The sequence below is a fragment of the Xenopus laevis genome, chromosome 8L (assembly GCF_017654675.1).
Source record: "Xenopus laevis strain J_2021 chromosome 8L, Xenopus_laevis_v10.1, whole genome shotgun sequence".
NCBI classification, from domain to species: Eukaryota; Metazoa; Chordata; class Amphibia; order Anura; family Pipidae; genus Xenopus; species Xenopus laevis.
This window is the reverse complement of record NC_054385.1, coordinates 14,401,259-14,419,659: the sequence shown is the minus strand read 5'-3', so window position 1 is coordinate 14,419,659 and position 18,401 is coordinate 14,401,259. Positions and strand designations below refer to the sequence as shown.

At 42.1% G+C, this 18,401-nt stretch overlaps 1 pseudogene; it reads left to right on the top strand.

The window, feature by feature from the left end:
• The first annotated feature begins 625 nt into the window (after positions 1-625).
• LOC121397071 lies at positions 626-3,081 on the top strand (annotated as a pseudogene).
• The last annotated feature ends 15,320 nt before the right edge of the window (positions 3,082-18,401 follow it).

Genomic DNA, 18,401 nt, shown 5'->3' with positions numbered 1-18,401 from the left:
TTAAGCCTCTGAAAGAGGGGGAAAATCCTTCTTGACTCCAAGATGCAATGGGACCAGTCCCTGGATCAACTTACTACTTTGAGCTATCTTCCATAAACCGTTCTGTATTCCCTTACTTGCTAAACACCATCCAACCCCTTCTTATACCTATTTAATGTATCAGCCTGTACCACTGATTCAGGGAGACAATTCCACATCATCACAGCTCTCACTGTAACAAACCCCTTCCGAATATTTAGCCAGAACCTCTTTTCTTCTATTCGGAATAAAGGTCATCACTAACATTAGTTTGAATCAAGTTTGTGTGGTTTGAATCGAGTTTATGTGATTTGAAGCGTGGCAGTGTGGGAGGGTATGTTGCATGGTTTCTCTAGGTCATTGCCAATAATAGAAATTATAGCTATAACTTTATGGGTGTATTTTTCACCCTTATCTACTGTTACTATAAAAAACAAAACAACGGGGAATTTTGTGTGATGTAAGAAACTTTTCTGAGGAGGCCGTTGCATTCACCGATTGAGTATTTTCTTTTAGCTTTCCTGTGACATGGCTGTGACATTGCATATCGCAAGCTTGCCAAAGAAAAAGCTAGAAAGCAAGTAATGAACTGGAGCATACATGAAAAATGGAGACCTACTTTGAGAAAGCTAGTAGAGTAGATCTTGATGTTATACCTGAAGAGGTTGACTCTTCTGAGTCACCTTGTTCTTCATCTTATGTAAGAACAACAGATATTACAGAGGAATACTCACACAAGGAAGATGTTTCTGCAGAACAGGCAGATAATTCAACCTTAATGACAACTGCTGAAGGAACTCAAGAAGAACCATGTGAGGAAATCTCTTCACCAAGTTCAAGGATTCTTGAAAATAAGAGTTTTGAGGTTAACCTAAACTTTTCTTCTGATCCTGTTGACTGGGATAAACAGAATGAAAAGCTGAAAGATTTCTTAGCTTTTCATGGTGTCAATCAAAACAAGGAGGCTCACTTCTCATCATCCGTCAGGCACTATCCTGACAAAAGCAGGTGTATGTCTGATACACTGTTTAAAAGTGAACGGCCAAACGGAGAATCTATACCACGACCATGGCTAGTATATTCTATTAAGAGTAAGAAGATTTTTTGTGCAGCTTGCTATCTATATAGTGGAATCGGCATGTTAGCACATGAAGGATTCAATGATTGGAAAAATGCATCCATTCGACTAAATGAACATGAAGAGTCAAAGTTTCACAAAGACTGTTATTTGCAGATGCAAAACAGGGCAAAAATTAGCGGCAGAGTTGACCAGCTTTTTCTTGAGAAGCAAAATCAAGAAATAGAATACTGGAGGAATGTCTTAAAAAGAGTTGTTACGGCTGTGAAAACATTGTCATCGCGAGGTTTGCAATTCAGAGGTACAGATGAAAAATTTGGGTCACTTACAATGGCAATTACTTGATGCTTCTAGAAGCAATAGCTGAACATGACCCCTTTCTGGCTGAGCACTTCAAGAAGTATGGAAACACTGGTTCTGGCAGTACATCATACTTGTCCAAAACTGTATGTTATGAATTCATTGATGTTATAGCCTCCAGTGTGCTAGAAGTTATCATAAATGAAGCAAAGCAAGCAAAATATTACTCAATAAGTGTTGATTCAACTCCAGATGTATCACACACAGACCAGCTTGCCTTCGTTATTCGCTATGTTAACAATGATGGCATCCCCAAAGAAAGGTTCATTAAATTCATTCCAAATGTGGGTCATAAAGCTGAAAATTTGTTCAGTGCAGTCATGGACACTCTGAAAGAATACCATATTGATATAATGGATTGCAGAGGACAGTCATATGACAATGCTAGCAACATGTCAGGTACCTATTCTGGTCTTCAGGCTCGAATTAAACAGGTGAATCCTCTAGCTGTATACATCCCATGCTCTGCACACTCGCTAAACCTTGTTGGAACTAGTGCTGCAGAAAGTTGCAGGGAAGCAGTTTCTTTCTTTTACATTCTGCAACAACTATACAACTTCTTCTCTGCATCCACTGCAAGGTGGGAAATGTTGATCTCTCATTTACAGCAGAAGGCTACAGTAGTTAAGAATTTATCTACTACGCGGTGGTCAACAAGGAGTGATGCATGCCTCAGTCTGAGAAGATCATGAAAGGAGATCATAGAAGCACTGGATGCAATAGACGATGATGTTTCTCAAACACCAAAAACTCAAAATGAGGCTGCAGGACTAAGCAAAAACTTGCAAAAGTTAGAGACTGCCATCATGACAGTATTTTGGAGCTTCATTTTAGAGCGGTTTAATGCTACAAGCAAACGCTTACAGTGTGTGAATATTGACATTGGTACAGTTGTAAAGCTTTATGATGGTCTCACCACACTTGTGCAAGATACCAGGGATGAATTTGAAAGGTTTGAGAGAGATGCTAAGGAATTATCTGGGCTAGAAGATTATGATTCATCTACTGCAAGACCAAGAAAGATAAAATTGCCATTTGATGTCAGCCCCCAAGGACACATACAACTAAGCCCAAGAGATAAATTCAGGGTTAATACTTTCCTCCCTATACTGGATAAACTGTCCCATGAGTTTAGAAGGAGAGCAGAGGCTTATAAATCACTGAACAGTCATTTTGGCTTATTTGAAAATATGAGCATGCTTAGCAATGAGGATTTGCTTGCCCAAGCAAATCATCTGTGCAGTCAGTACCCAAATGACTTGGATGACAAACTGCCTAATGAATGCCTGCATCTCTGCTCTTATTTAAAATGTATTGGTGCCCTGTACATCACTGTATCTCAGTTGCTGAAAACCATTGTTGAAGACTCACTGGAAGTGATTTACCCAAATGTGTATGTAGCATTACGCATTTTTCTTTGCACACTTGCAACAAACTGCTGTGCTGAAAGATCCTTTTCTTGCTTAAAAAGAGTGAAAAACTACCTGAGATCTTCTCTTAGTGAAGAAAGGCTAAACAGCTTTGCTCTACTTGCAATTGAAGCTGAGATTGTCAGAAAGTTTTCTTATGACAACATCATTGATAAGTTTGCAAAGATGAAAGTTCGTTCTAAAAGGCTTTGTTAATCGTAAAATTTTCAGATTTTCTCAGACTACACTTCAAGATAATTTATGTTATTTTTTTTACTGTATTTACTAATATACATATTGGTTATATTTAAAAGTTATTTATGGTTTAATACATAATTATTTCCATTTTATTGTCTGTGTTATTTTATTTTGCATAAATGATTGGATAAAGATTCGCTTCCAGAAAATGCAGGGGGGGGGGGCACAGTAGCTGGGCCTAGGGAGGCAAGAAGGGTAAATCCGGCCCTGAGTGAAGGGAGCAGGTCTGGGCCAGCGGGGCACCGAAAGAGCCAGGGCCCACCAGGTTTTTTCCCAGGTGCCCCGCCAGCCCAGTCTTACCCTGGAAGTGCAAAACACATTTCTATCCTAATTCTTTGTTGAGCTTCAGTTCCCCTTTGAACATAATGTGGGAAGTTATGTGGGAGGGAGAAGGGGGCACAAATACATTTCAGAAGCATGTCCTAAAATGGACACCGTACAGTATGTGAATATATTATGAACAAGTCATACTGGTGTCTTTGGCAAGTCGGCCTGCACCTCCATCCCCCAATCCCTAAGTCCTCCACCTAAATATTGTGTCCCTCCTGTATCAGCAGCACGTAGCCTCATTCAGGGACATAACTAGCCGGGCCACAGAGCAAAATCTTTTTAAGTCCTCTACTGGAATGTAGCCTTGCCACCTTTTTTGGAGAAAAATACCAATCTTCATATATATTTAGCTTTTCCCTATAAATAACATTTGTCAAGCATGATTTTTACTTGTCTGGCGGCAACCCTACTGGGGTACCTCTACCTCCTGGGCTTTAAATCAGCTGTACAGTTGCCTCTCATCATTCTCCATAGTGTGTAATACAGCAGGCCCTATTGTCACAGTGGGCCCAGGATGCTGTATGGTGGTAAAATACCGGCCAGGTGGCAACCCTAACCACTTCCAAATTTAAATTTGCCACCCACTTGCTCTTTTACTGCAGGTTTTGGAATACGGTGGCAAGGAGGATGGAATACCAGTAGGGGGTGGGGGTACTGCAGGTGCAAACTGGGCCTCCCCTGAGGATTTTTTTGTATAGAGAGGGTGGCCCTAAACCCCTATCAGTCCATCTGAAAGGTTTCCTTAGTCACCCACCTCGCTTGGCCATTGCTCCATTTCCTGAGAAATATATTCTTACCAAAAATAATAACAATAATAATAACCAACACTTACAGTCCCAACTACTGAAATAATTGTGCCTTACTAAACACACTACCCCACTGTCCAAACCACTGATAAAAGTGTTACTTATTATACACACTAACCCACAGTTACAGTACTGCCAACCACTGAGAATAAACCACTGAGATGTGCTAAGGAGACCTGTCACCCCATTCCTTGTTCTGGACTCAGCCTCTTAGAGGGACAGACAATCTGTGGGTTCTGGCAAATGCCAGAGGGGCAGCTATAAGGTCCCATAGAAAGTCAGTATTTAGTGGACTGGTGGGGGGCTGTTTCGGCCTCTGTGTACCTGAAATGCCAGGGCCTATTTTAATTCTCAGTCCGGACCTGTAGAGGACTTATATTCCTTTATAGGAAAATTAAATGCTCAATGTCCTGATCAGTCACAACACTGCTACAGTGTATATAACACAACTAATCCTATTCTAACTGCTACTCACACTTCCTACTCACTTGGGTCCCGCCAGTGTTTCTCCTGCAAAGTGGCTTCTTCAATAGATGTTCCTCCTGTGGTTTTTCTCCTTTTATATTTTTCTTAACTCCACCCCTTCTTATGTGTTTCACTACTCTCTAGTGGCCAATCAATATATATATATATATATATATATATATATATATATATATATATATATATATAAATATATATATATTTATTTATATATACACAGCTAACATTTATCAAACCCAACCCTACACCCTAGTGGTAGAAAATGGTAATTACCAAACAATAACTTTTCTGAATCCCCTTTTAGGCTAAGGACACACTGGGAGATTTGTCACCTATGTTTAAATATTCTCTACCACGGATGACAGATATCCCCGAAATGCTTTCCCACTGACAATAAAGCAATTCACCGTCAGAAAACCATTATGGGTAGATTTGCATATACTGTATTTTGTGTATAATCTTCTCTATTCCTAGAAACTTTATCTTTCTTCCTGGGAGAGAGAGAGAGAGAATAATGTTTCCCCAATGTAATATAATAAGGATATCAGAAATTGAAAAAAGCTGATACACTGATCGTGAAACTCCACACAAATTAATTGAAACAGAGAATTCTGTAGGTCTTATTCACTGGCACAACTAGAAGTGTAACCCAAAACTCCTGGAATATTCTCTCTTTATACGTATTGGGGGTTATTTATAAACACTGGGCAAATTTGCACCTGGGCAGTAACCCATAGCAACCAATCAGATTAATGCTTTCAGTGTTCACCCTACAGCTGGCTAAAAAAAAGATAATCACTGATTGGTTGCTATGGGTTACTGCCCAGGTGCAAATTTGCCCAGTGTTTATAAATAACCCCCATTCTGGGACTTTAACAGTCACTGGGGCTCATTTGAACAACGGGTTTCATTTGCATGTGGCCAGTAAATCACAGCACTAACTGCAACTGTTGAAAATGCAAATTAACTGTTTGGTTGCTATGGGTTACTGCCCAGGTGCAGATAAATGAGCCCCAATGTGTCTGATTCTCTCATTGTTCTGCCTTATCTTTTTAATATTACTGACAGGCACAAAAGGATATCTACTTCTTCTCTGTGACTTTACTCTCTGTATATTTCCATTGACCCTATTATTATTCTACATTTCACCCCTTACTCAACATTAATGTCTGAGTAAGTGATTAATATTGCATATGTAAATAATATGGAGCCCCATAGGCTGAAAGAGCAACATGGTGGTGCTGCCCATTGCTCTGAAGGGTTGCCCAGTAGACTGCTCAGCTAACAATACTATTTGCTTTGTTCCCAATACTTTTGCATATGAAAGTAAATCGCTGGCAAATAAATAATTGGATACAAACTATGTCATTTGATAAACTGCCATTGGGTGGAGACAGAGGACCTTGCTTATATAGTAAAGTGACTAACTCCAAAGATTAAAGGGATATTGGCGGTTTATGCTATTTAATGTGATTCCCACTCAAAAAAGAAAAATACTTTGCATGGACACAAAGTTTTTGGACAGACAAAACTCTATTTATAAAGACTATAAGTGCTGTCTTGTGAAAAGACAATACCAATGTGTATAAATATAATTGCATAGAAAGGAGTGTTGGCCCAGAGAAAAAACAAATCCTGTGTACTGTGGCTGAATAGGAAAATTATGAAGAATCTAAAGATCAGTGGTACTTTGGTACACATATATATATATATATATATATATATATATATATATATATATATATATATATATATATATATATACACACACACACACAATTTGGAAGAATACGGTGAAATAACGCCATCCCACAGTTACAGCAACAATCCTGGAGAACATCTTGCCTCACTAAAATGTATGTGAGTGTGTGTAAGTGTAAGTGTGTATTAATGTGTAATACGTAATGTGTACGTAATGTGTAAAATGTGTGCATTAACACTAACCTGGGGGGTTACAGGCAGCAGATCCATCTTCTGCGACGTGGGACCAGCTGGAGGCTCTGCAGGAAATTGTCCCATGAAGACCCAGTTTGTGGATCCTCGCTGGGCGTAGGTGAGGGCATCAGCAGACGCACGTGTTCCCCCCTTTCTGACTGCCCAGCTTGTTGCCTAGGGCAATAACAACAATTATACACAACATTAACGTGTCCTTATATATCAGTACCTGCTGCTACAGTCTGTTCATGGATTGTAATCACATAGAAGGATGCTGCATTCATATTAGAATATACATATAATTATTCTGACAGTAGTTCTCTGTATTGGAGCAGAATATCCAGGACTGCGTTTTTTCATTATGTTAAAAGTGTACATAAACCTAATCCCTCGTACCTCTTAGCAGCAGTTGTTCATCAGCATGTACACTCTTTCGGGAGACATCTTGGGTCTGAAGAGCCTCAGTCCAGCTGAGATTTTATCCACAGCCTCAGAGTTGAAAACAATGTTCAAATGGAATTTCACTCTTGCTGAACACTTCCCACACGAACACTCCTAAATGAGAGAGAAAAGAAAGAGCTTAGCTGGGCTAAGCACTGACCAACACTTCACTTCATATTTTTGAAACCATGATATAATGAAATCAGGATACACCAATATTTTCCTATTCCTGTACCCATTTCATGAGCTAAAGGAGGCCCTGGCCAGAGGATGGACCTTCAGGTGAGGCTTGTATTAATAAAGAATGACAACCACTGCTTAATAGTCATTTATGTTGGAGTTTGAAATTGTTTCTTTATTGTGGCTTCTGAAGCTGAAATTATTTGCACTTACCTGGCCATCCCGAAATCTGAAACCTTGACGACCAATGATTCCCCCACCAGGCAGTTGCAAGCAGCCTATTGAAGAAATGGAGTCAATTACGTTTGGGTCAAAGGGGAAAAAAACCAACCCAGATTCATAGGTTCTGAAGGTATTAAAAATGAAGGATATGGAAAGATGAGAGTCAGAAATGCATCACAGGTTGCCACTGGTTACAGGACTTGGGCAAAATATGAGATTTTAAAAGGATCAGTCCTACTTATATAAGCATCTTGGCCTCCTCAGACTTTATCCCTTCCCAAATCACCTTTAATGCAATTCTGTGAACCTTCCTTTATGTGCCATCTTTCACCCAAACACTGATTCTATCACTGTGATCCAAGATGGCACATGAAGGAAGGTTCACAAACTAATCTCTCCCATGTCCTCTGTACATTCCTGTGTCCCCAGGGGTTTGCGGTCTCCACAGGGCACATAGTACTTTATAAAACATAAATAACAGGAGCAGCAGCAGCAGCGATTGAATCCATGGCTGATGAATTCATGGATCAAAAGGATATGGCAACACAGTAACTGCACTGACTCAATAGGCCACACATGCAAAAAAAAAATGCTCTGCGTACATAATAAGCTATGTATGTACTGCACATCTAAGTGGAAATAAATGCCATATAAACCTTACTCATCAACAGGGTACACTTTCCCTTTAAGAGCAAGGGACAGAGGTGACTTCATACCTAGGGATTTTGACAGTTGGATCAGTCCGTTGGTTGATACTGGGGTGAGAGGTAAGTGTAAATTCTCTCTGAGAGTTTTTTGCCAAATAATCCTTTAATTTAGTTTAAAAAAAGAGGGGAAATAGTTGGGTGATGCCCTCAGTCTAGCAGATGTTGCTCTTCTCACTGATTTTAGTGAATTTGGAGAACTATCCCCTAAAATGGGGTTTGGAGATACCTTTAATCTCAGCACTGGTTGGGAGACACAGAGCCAGGATTTGGAAGTTATGCAGGGCTGACATAAATATACACCTTTTCTATAGCAACCCCTTAAGAAAATGATATTTGGGGACCCCTGTGGATCATTTCTGTTCCCAGTATTGACAGGCTCCTTAGAGTTTTGCCCCTCTGCCCCTGGGTATCTGCCCTGCTATTAAGTACCAACACTGTAGCTAAATACACGCTCCATTTATCCAAATCTGGAACTAGGGGTGGGTAGCAGAGTCACATGGGGATAATTGGGGGGGAAGCTAATGAGTGGGGGACATACAGCAGGGTGTCATATAAGAAAGGTGACTTTACAACTAGGGATTTGTCAGTTGGTTTAGTCCTTTGGTTTTAATTGTGGTAAGTGTATATTCCCTCTGAGAGATGCTTATTTTAGTGAAAAAAGAGGGGAAACAGTTGGGTGATGCCCCCCAGACTAACAGATATTGATCATGTTACTGATTTTAGTGAATTTCGCACTAAATTGGACAATGCCTTTACTCTTAGTGCTGGTTGGGAGACGCAGACCCAGGGTTTGACAGTTGGTTTAGTCCGTTGGTTGGTAGAGTGGTGAATGTACAATCCCTATAAGAGATTTAGGGGCTGACAGCAAATATACACTTTTTCCCAATTGAAGCCCATAAACAGATGACATTTGGGGACCCCTGTGCCTCACTATAAATACTTTGTATGACCAGTATTAACAGGCTCCTTACAGTTTTGCCCCCTCTGCCCCTGGGTATCTAACCTGTTCTGATATACCAACCTTACATGAATTTAACGGAATACATAGCAATGTCTTTTCCTTTCATGTCTCATGTGCTTCCCTTCAAATGTCCCGGCTGTGGGGGGCAACAGGGTACATGGTAGGGGCAGTATTCATTCCAATCATATTTAATTGCTATTCTGTAAATGTTTCCTATAGCAGGGGGTGGGCAATCTGCACCTGGCCAGTGATCTTATGTACTATGTATTCATTCTCTCTATACCAATGCTCATTTCTGATTGGCTGCTGGGAGGTACTGCATTGTATAAACTGAGTGCCAGTACCCGCTGGGAGTGACACAAAGCTCACGTTTAGGGTAAAATGGCCAGATCTCCACCTTCCTCCGTATTTTATAAGAAATATTAAATGTTAAATGCATTATCCTGAAGCTAATCTGTCAATTTGTTCTCTTCCCATACAGATTGCTACAGTGCTACCTTTTGGCAAATCAACCAGCCGATTTTGGACTGTGTTTTTTCCTGGCTTCTCCTTAGTTCAGATTTTAACATTCTTTTCTGAACACATATAAGGAGAGCCAGCGTCTAAAGAGGGAGACCCTCTGGGGTACCCCGGCCTTGTGCCGGCCCCTCTGAGCCAAAAGCCAAAAACATCTCGGCTTTTTGGTTTTTTTTTTTTGCTTATTTTTTTTTTAACATCTGGCATCATTTTTTCAACATCTGCCATCATTTTTTTTTAACATCTGGCAATCATCAAGAACTACATCATCTTCTATTAAGAGGTAATCCTGAAAATCCAATTTATACAGTTTATGATTTATTTTTACAGAAAACCTGCCCTAAAATTCAAGGGGGAGCAATATGTAAGGTCACACATCTCTTTCCCAGGCCATTGCTGGTCATAGTAAAGCGCACCTTCCCAGGGTAGTTTTCTGCTGGTCAGACTGGCCCTCTAACTGGCCATCTAGGGGGCAGAATTACAACATTGAAAGGGACATCGGAATTAGAAAGACTTTACAAATTGACTCATTTCTTGATTACTTACTGACAATTTGCAGAATCCCATGGGAATGGAAGGTCACACTAGGGGGCACATTTACTGAGGGTCGAATATCGAGGGTTAATTAAAACTCGATATTCGACGTCAAAGTAAAATCCTTCAACTTGAATATGGAAGTCGAAGGATTTACCGCATTTCCCTTCGTTCGTATGATGGAAGGAAAAAATCATTTGATCGATTCGAACGATTTTCCTTCGATCAAATAAAGCTAGGAAAGCGTATGGGAACCTTCCCCATAGGCTAACATTGATGCCTCGGTGGGTTTTAGTGGCTAAGTAGGTGGTCGAAGTTTTTTATTAGAGACAGTACTTTGACTACCGAATGGTCAAATAGTCGAAACAATTTTTAGTTAGAATCGTTCGGATTCAAAGTATGTAGGTCGAAGGTCAAAGTAGCCGAATTTGTATGCTCAATAGTAGGCCAAAAAATAACTTGATAAATTCGAAGTATTTTTATATTCTATTTCCGTCACTCGAGCTAAGTAATGTGCCCCTATGTGTAAGAAGATTATTTAATTCACAGCATCATGTTTGAGATTGTTTTGTACACAGTTTTGATGAGGTCAGATAAACCAGGGTGATTTGTACTTTGTAGCTTACCTGCAGGGGGGGCACGTGAATACAAAATGCTATGGGTGCTTAAGTTTTAATATTTTGTCTGGTCACTCCCAGAGTTGAAGCTCCTGTCCGGTTGCTAGGGCTTAATTGCCCTAACAACCACATAGCAGTTTGGAAATAAAATTGGGAGATGAATAGTAGATGGGCTTGTCACATACAACAGAACCTTGGAGGATATTGTCTCATTAACTAGTGATTGATTCACTAAGACTTACTTTATGCAAGTAGATGTTACTAGCTTTGTGAGAAAAACTACTTTCTGTTTAATTACCTACATTTGCCATGTCTAGAGACAGCGACAAACATGGGGATTTCAAACCCAAAAAAGCGCAAGAGAGAGGAGAGGAGTCGTGGAAGCGCCAAAAAGAACAGAGATGAGCGCGTGACCTGCCAACCTGCAGCGGAGGAGTCAGTTCCTATACAAGACCAATGGAACACCCTCAGGAACATCGATGGAGAACTGGACATCTTTGAGGACTACGGGGAAGAGAGCTACCTGTTCTATAAAGCCCTAGAAGAGAAATTCCAAACATCGGGGATTCTCACGAAGCAGACCACCATTGCGGAAAGTGTTTGGCGGGAAATCATCACCATTTTAATCAAAGTGCACAGACACTTTTCACTGGACTTCTCCACCTTGTGCCTTGCTGTTAAATACATGGCAAGGTACATCTCTGGAAGGCAACTGAAACCTGGCATCCTGAAACCAGTGGGGGCCACTAGTTTATATCTGGCCATAAAGATCATGGAAGACAATCCACCCAACGCAGAAGAGTTTCTGGAGGTCTTTGGTGAAACTCTTTACTCACCAAGAGTCTTGGCATTTGTGGAGGATATGATGCTGTACCGACTGGAGTGTCGCCTGCACCAACCCACCGTAGACTTTTTTCTGGAGCACTTCACCTTAATGAGTGTATCCGTGGAGATGTTTTTTTATGACAACATCACTAGAGTAGCCAATGCTCTTACAGCTGCCAGGGGCATTGCAGCACTGACCATGATGAAGTATGAATTTCATACTTATTTACCATCTTTAATGGCTCAGTGCTGCCTTAAAGCTGCTGAACACATCCTTGGATACAACTTATTAGTGGAGTTGCCAAGCGACCATCCAAGTGACATTGTGCAGAAATGCCTCAGGAAAACTTTACTCCTGGCATCAGCCAACAAAGAATTTTTACACCAGCTTATGCCAGGAGTCTTTCCTGAGGTATTTCCCAAGTTTCCTTCTCCCCCCACCAACCAGAGAAGAAGAACAGGAGCCAAGGAGCCAGCCAAGCAGCCACGTGAAACATCTGCAAAAAAGCCATGTGAAGAGTCAGGAGCCAAGGAGCCAGCCAGAAGCCCAGTAAAAACATCAGCTAAAAGGCCAAATAAAGAGGCAGGAGCAAAAGAGCCAGCCAGTCAGTCCAACAAATTGGCAAAAAGACCAAAGATAGAGGCTTCGGCAAATGATCCCAAATGTAGAGCCGAGTCAACAGCAGCAGAGGCAGTCGCAGCCACGAGAAGAACAGCACGGAACACACAAAGATGCTGTAAATTTTGTAATGGCACACGTGCAAACACATATCCACATACGCACACAGACACCCACTGAGATTATGGACAACACACTTTCGTCCCACTGACATGACCCCCATACATATTTACATACACGCACACACACACACATCTGAGTCACAGCTGCCAGAAGGGACAAGCAGTACCATACTGGAGACAAGAATATGGTTAAACACACGCAAGCACCTTTATGCCACTCGGTAGACCCTGCATTCCTTTTCACTCAATCCCTCTGCAGACTGCAAAGCCGGGTCTGGAGGCTGCAGGGGGTCTAAAAGAATGCAGAGGAATGCAGCATTCACCTTTCTGCTTAAAGGTACTTATGTGTATGTTGTCATATTCTCTTTTGTTTCCCTTCCTTACGCCGCAGCTTCACCAGCGGTGCTCCTCCCTTCATCCAAAATATGGTTTTATATACGGGAGCACACTTAAGCCGCTCTGTGGATTCTGCATTGCTTTTAACTCCATCCTTGGGTTGTAGAAGCCGGGTCTGCAGGCTACATGGGATGGAATTGAAAGGAATGCAACGTTCATCTAGCAGCTTAATGGCGCTCATGTATATGCTGCCATATTCCCTTCTGTTTCCCTTCCTTCCACCACAATTCCAACAGCAGTGCCCCCCCTTACATCTAAAAGATGGTTTCATACATAGAAGCACCCTTAAGCCACTCGGCAGACCCTGCATTGCTTTTCATTCCATCCCTCAAACTGCAAAATCCGGGATCCAATGGAATGAAGAGGAATGCAGTGTTCACTTAGAAGCTTAATGGAGCTCATGTGTATGCTGCCAAATTTCTTTCTGTGTCCCTCACCCTGCTTCCCTTCTTTAATTATGGAGCATTGATCCTGGGAGCAAAAAGTGCCAGTCTATCGCCAGTTAAGCCCTCTCTTAGTTACATAGAGGTCGAATGGGTCAAGGAAGGAATTTTCCCTGCGTGTGAACAAGTCAGATATTTAGAACCAAGCTTTACAAGGTTTTTGTGTGCTCTTCCTCGTTGGGTCATCGAAAAAGCCAATGTTATTCCATCAATTAAAGTCTTGTGCTCTACTTACTCACAGAATTTATCTGACACAAAGAAGCTGTTGTGTGTAGTTTATTGCCTGGTGGTTATGGTTGGGTGCTGGGATAAGGGGAGGGTTCCCATATTTAAAGCACTTTTCGATAATGTTCTGTATGCCCCTGGAAAAAAGGATTATTGGGACCAGTATTTTGACCGCGGGCGGGCTCCACTGGTGTGAGGTAAAGGGAAACTGTGGGGTGATGGCGCGGCTCCCTGTGTGGGTAAGGGCTGAGGCGGGCGGGGGGCTCGCCTGTTGGGTAAAGGGGAGGGCAGGGCGGGTCCTGTGTGGGTAAAGGAGAGGGCGGGCGGGCTTCCCTGTGTGGGGTAAAAGGGGAGGGCGGCGGGCTTCCCTGGCAAAGTTGTGGGTAAAGGAGTGCGGGCGGGCTCCCTGTGTGGTAAAGGGTGAGGAGGCGGGCGGGGGTTCCCTTTGTGAGGTAAAGGGGAGGGAGGGCGGCGGTGGTCCCTGTGTGTGGTAAAGGGGGTAGTGTGTGTGTTAGGGCGGGCTCCCTGTGTGGGGTAAAGGGGTGGTGTTTGTGGCGGGTCCGCTGTGTGGGTAAATGGTGGTGGTGGAGCACGGGGCGGGCGGGCTCCCTGTGGGGTAAATGGGAGGGCGACGGGCTCCCTTGGTCGGTAAAGGTGATGGAGGGCGGGGCTCCCTGTTGTGGGTAAAAGGGGAGTGCGGGCGGGCTCCCTGTGCTGGGTAAAGGGTGAGTCGGACGGGCTCCCTGTGTGGTAAAGGGGACTATGCGGGCTCCCTGTGTGGGTAAAGGGTGTGAGGGGGCGGGCGGGCTTACCCTGTGTTTGGGAAAGGGGAGGGGGGCCGGGCTCCCTGTGTGGGAAGGGAGAGGGCAGGCGGCTCCCTGGTGTGGGTAAAGGGACGAGGGGGCGGGCTCCCTGTGTGGGAGAATTAGGCGTGAGGACAGGCCCGCGTTTGTAGAGAGAGAATTAGGCGCACAGTGTTGTTTTTACTCTCGGATTTGTCTCCCCATGGGGCCAAGCTGTTTCTAAAGGTGACGTGAGTGGGGGAGTCTGCTGCTGTGTATTGTGGCACCCCGTGTGTCTGTGGTCATTATAATTAATATATCTTCTATAGGTCTGATGTATGGGAATAAGAGGATGTTCTTTGAAAGTGGGAAGAAGATGCCTGATGTTTGGGCTTGCCCCTACCTGCCCTTATGTTTGCGGGAGATTCCCATGTGGTGGGAAAGAAGTGCAGCCCACAAGCAGGCTAGCAAGGAGGGGGGAGAGTGTGGTAGTGTCTATTAAGGCAGGGTGGGGGTGGCAGCCCACAAGCAGGCAGCAGGGAGGATGGGCTAAACAGCTCACGAGTGGGAATTTTCTACTGTCTTGGCTTACGAAAACACGGCCAAAGTAGTGAACACACCCTCTATGGGGCCAATAAAGATCTCCTGGTCACAAAAGGAAGTCATTAGGGAGTTGGACATCATGGACCGAGATAGTAATCACCACCTGTCCTACAACTGAACTCAACTTTGTGGGCCTTAAATCAGCCCACATAGTGAATCTTCAGGGTGTGTCGATAATTGAAATAGATGTTTTCTAAATCCCGATTGCCAGGTGTGTTGTCCCTCTTGCTACAACTCTCATTACCCACTCGTTACTATGTTGGCCCTCTGCTACAACTCCCAATCCTCCCATTCAACTTTAAACATTCCTTATCGCCCGACAATGGATATAGCCACATGTCCAGCACTCTGATAAATGGCGCTGGTGGGACCTTCGCTAATGAGATATTTTTGTTACAAATATCTTGTTTTTATATTCCATTAAAACCGTTTCCCCTTTTCTCCCTGTGCTGGTGGTATCTTTCATCCCGCCCCAACTCTCCCGCCGTTTCCTATTTCTATTGCACTGGTTTCCCAGGGACGAGACAAAAGCCCCAGTTATTGGGCAGTGCGTGCCTGCGGTATTTCTATTCACTGCACAAAACACAATTAGTCAAACCAGAATCTTCTTCCGTTCTGTGTGCCAGAGTGTGCGGGGAGTTTGGGCAGAAAACAACAACATTATATATTATTATGCGTAAACAACTGATTGCCTTGTGTTTATTATAAAGGAAAAGCACAACCCTGTGGTGCTCGAAGTGCGACGAAGTGAACGTCTGTGGTCGCAGGTTAAAATACCTGTGTTGGATTTAAAACACATTTGCCTATAGTAGTACATATGCTAACATTGTACTCATAGTGTGTGTGTGATCATATGCTGCAATCACTAATGGCAGCCATGAGGAGAGCTTTATATCTGCCATTTTCACATTGTCGATAGCCGATGAAGCACTGTTGCTGTGGCAGGCTCCTATTGATTGACACACTGGCGTGTGGTGTGCGATTCAATGCTGTTTTCACACAGCCCAAAGAAGGCCGAGTTCGATATTACACAATACAGATAACAATTTTATGTCCATTATATACCTAATTAGATAGTAGATGTCGCGTGTACACTGATATAGGCCTTCAGATATAACGAAGAGGTTTACCAAGTATGGCTTCCAGTCACTTACTAGCATAAAGGCACAACTTTAAATTGTCCTCCCATATATATATAGTTGTGGTTTCCATATGGCTTTTTTAGGCCTAAGCAATGTGGCGAAAGAGTACCCCAATATGAAGACTCGCCCTTATTACAGAAGACAATATACTGTATAACATGTTGAGAGGCGTGTGGTCTTCACTATGTCCCCAGGAAATGTCTGTCTTCTGTCTCTTATCTTCAATTCTATCCTTCTGCTTATTTATCCTTCGTCTTTTACTTGCTGCGTATAGTCATTGATCGTTTTGGTGAAAGACAATATGTACGATAACTATTAATAAAAAGACAAAAATATTATCACGGCTGCTGTTTTTCTGAAAACATCTTGAGCTTTTCCAAATTTCTACGATAGATTATGTGCAATCCAAAATTTGTTAAGAGAAGAGGATTAAGACTAAAAAAGTCATAGAAATTGTAGTGTTAAAAAGATTGTGGAACACTAGCTTGACGTGCGTCGAGAGATCGATCATACGGTATGTTCCTCATGAAAGAATGGCATGCAACAGAGTGCACGATCTGCAAGTTGTGGAGAGGAATCGGTCACCTTAAGATAGACCCACAGGAAAAATCAGTACGTACAGAGAAAGTGGGATGACTACGACCAGTGCTGAATTCCACCATGTAATTCCTATAGATAGCTTTACTTACACCCGCATAAGATCTCACAAGGTGTGAGAGTGAGATAGTAGAGTTCTAATAAGAAGATGTGCTATAAGGGGGGCTTAAACTGTTAAGTTAACTTTTAGTATTGTTCTAGAATGGCTAATTCTAAGCGATGGTTTCAAGATGGCCACCTCTGATTCTTTTCTCTTGTTTATATTGAAGTTACTTGCCTGTTCTCTCTGACTCCCCAGCTCTCTAAGAAAATGGCGACTCCACCCTCACCCTCCTCTCCTCACACACACACACTTAAGGACTCATGTGTGACAGTCTGCACATTTATTGCTCTTTGAACTTGTGGTTTAAATTGTCATTATCTATGTTTCATGATTCGACGTGGAGATCTCTGAATGTCCACTAAGTGCTCAAAGATGTGTTTTCTAGGAGACCAATGGGTAATTAAAATAAGGATCTGTTTTTAAAATTGTGACTGACACTTTGCGATACCGGAGAGAAGTGCCTGAATGCATAAAGGATTCATTTGCCCTGATGATGTCAAGTCATCTAAACTATAAGCGACTTATTCCCCTAAGAAACGCAGAGTCAGACGAAAATCGATCACTGGGATTCCAACTAGAAAAAGAATTATTCTTGGTCTGGAGGCTATGTAGGAGATTCAAACGTTAAAGGGCCTTTCTTTCTTATAGAAGTCATTCTCACACAGAGATCATAGATTTAAATTTACAGAGCAGTCCTTAAACGAAACACATGAAGGCTTACGATAGTAAATAATACGTTTTACCTGAACATTGCTCATGGAAAATAATGCCAGATAAGGAATCTGATTTTTTGCGTTCATAATTTCTGAAGCGGGTACAAAAGAATAATTAAGCTGTGATAACATTTGCTGCAAACTGGCTACAATGAGCCATCTTGGGATCCAAATGAAGAAGATGTCGATGTGGACTCTTCTCACTAAGCCTGTTAAGCCACGCTGATTTGGCCATTTGTCGTGAAGGGCAAATGACGAGATAACATTAACTCTGACCCATGGTGTACCAACTTCCTTCAACAGTACATGTAGCTGGCAGTGCGTGAGTATGCGGCTGTTTTACTTTACTAGTCCCGAAGAAATCCGGTTACTCCCAGCCTGCCTTTCTTAAGGGATACACTGAACTATGTTTCAATATGCTTGTTAGTAGATGTTGGTCTATGAGACATTTATTTGCTAAATAGATTGCCAATTAATAGAAGCTCGCCAAGTAAACATTAAAGCGGGCGTTATTTATAAGCAGGTGGTGTTAGATGATTTGTAGTGGCGAGGTAACTATCTTGGACTTTATAGTATAACTCTTTTAGCGTAACCAGATTACTGAAATTTGCAACGGAGAAGCTGCTGAATAAAAAAGCTCACAAAAATAACTATATAAATAAAACTAAAAGGAAATGATAAAAACATGGCCTATTTAACCTAATTGTTGAAAATTGTCTCAGAATATCTCTCCTCTACATTGTACTAAAAACTTAATTCCTTATTAAGCTGCACACTAACCCCTTTATTAATGTCAAGGTGATTTGAAAATAATATCCACCTGGGTTTAAACGATACACTCTCGTCTCAACTCAAACTGTACATTTAAAATAACCACCAAATACTATGATATATAATGAGTTATATGGAGCCATACACATAGGGCAATTTACATATTAAATAAATAATTAAAAAATATTTAATATTATGACAGACT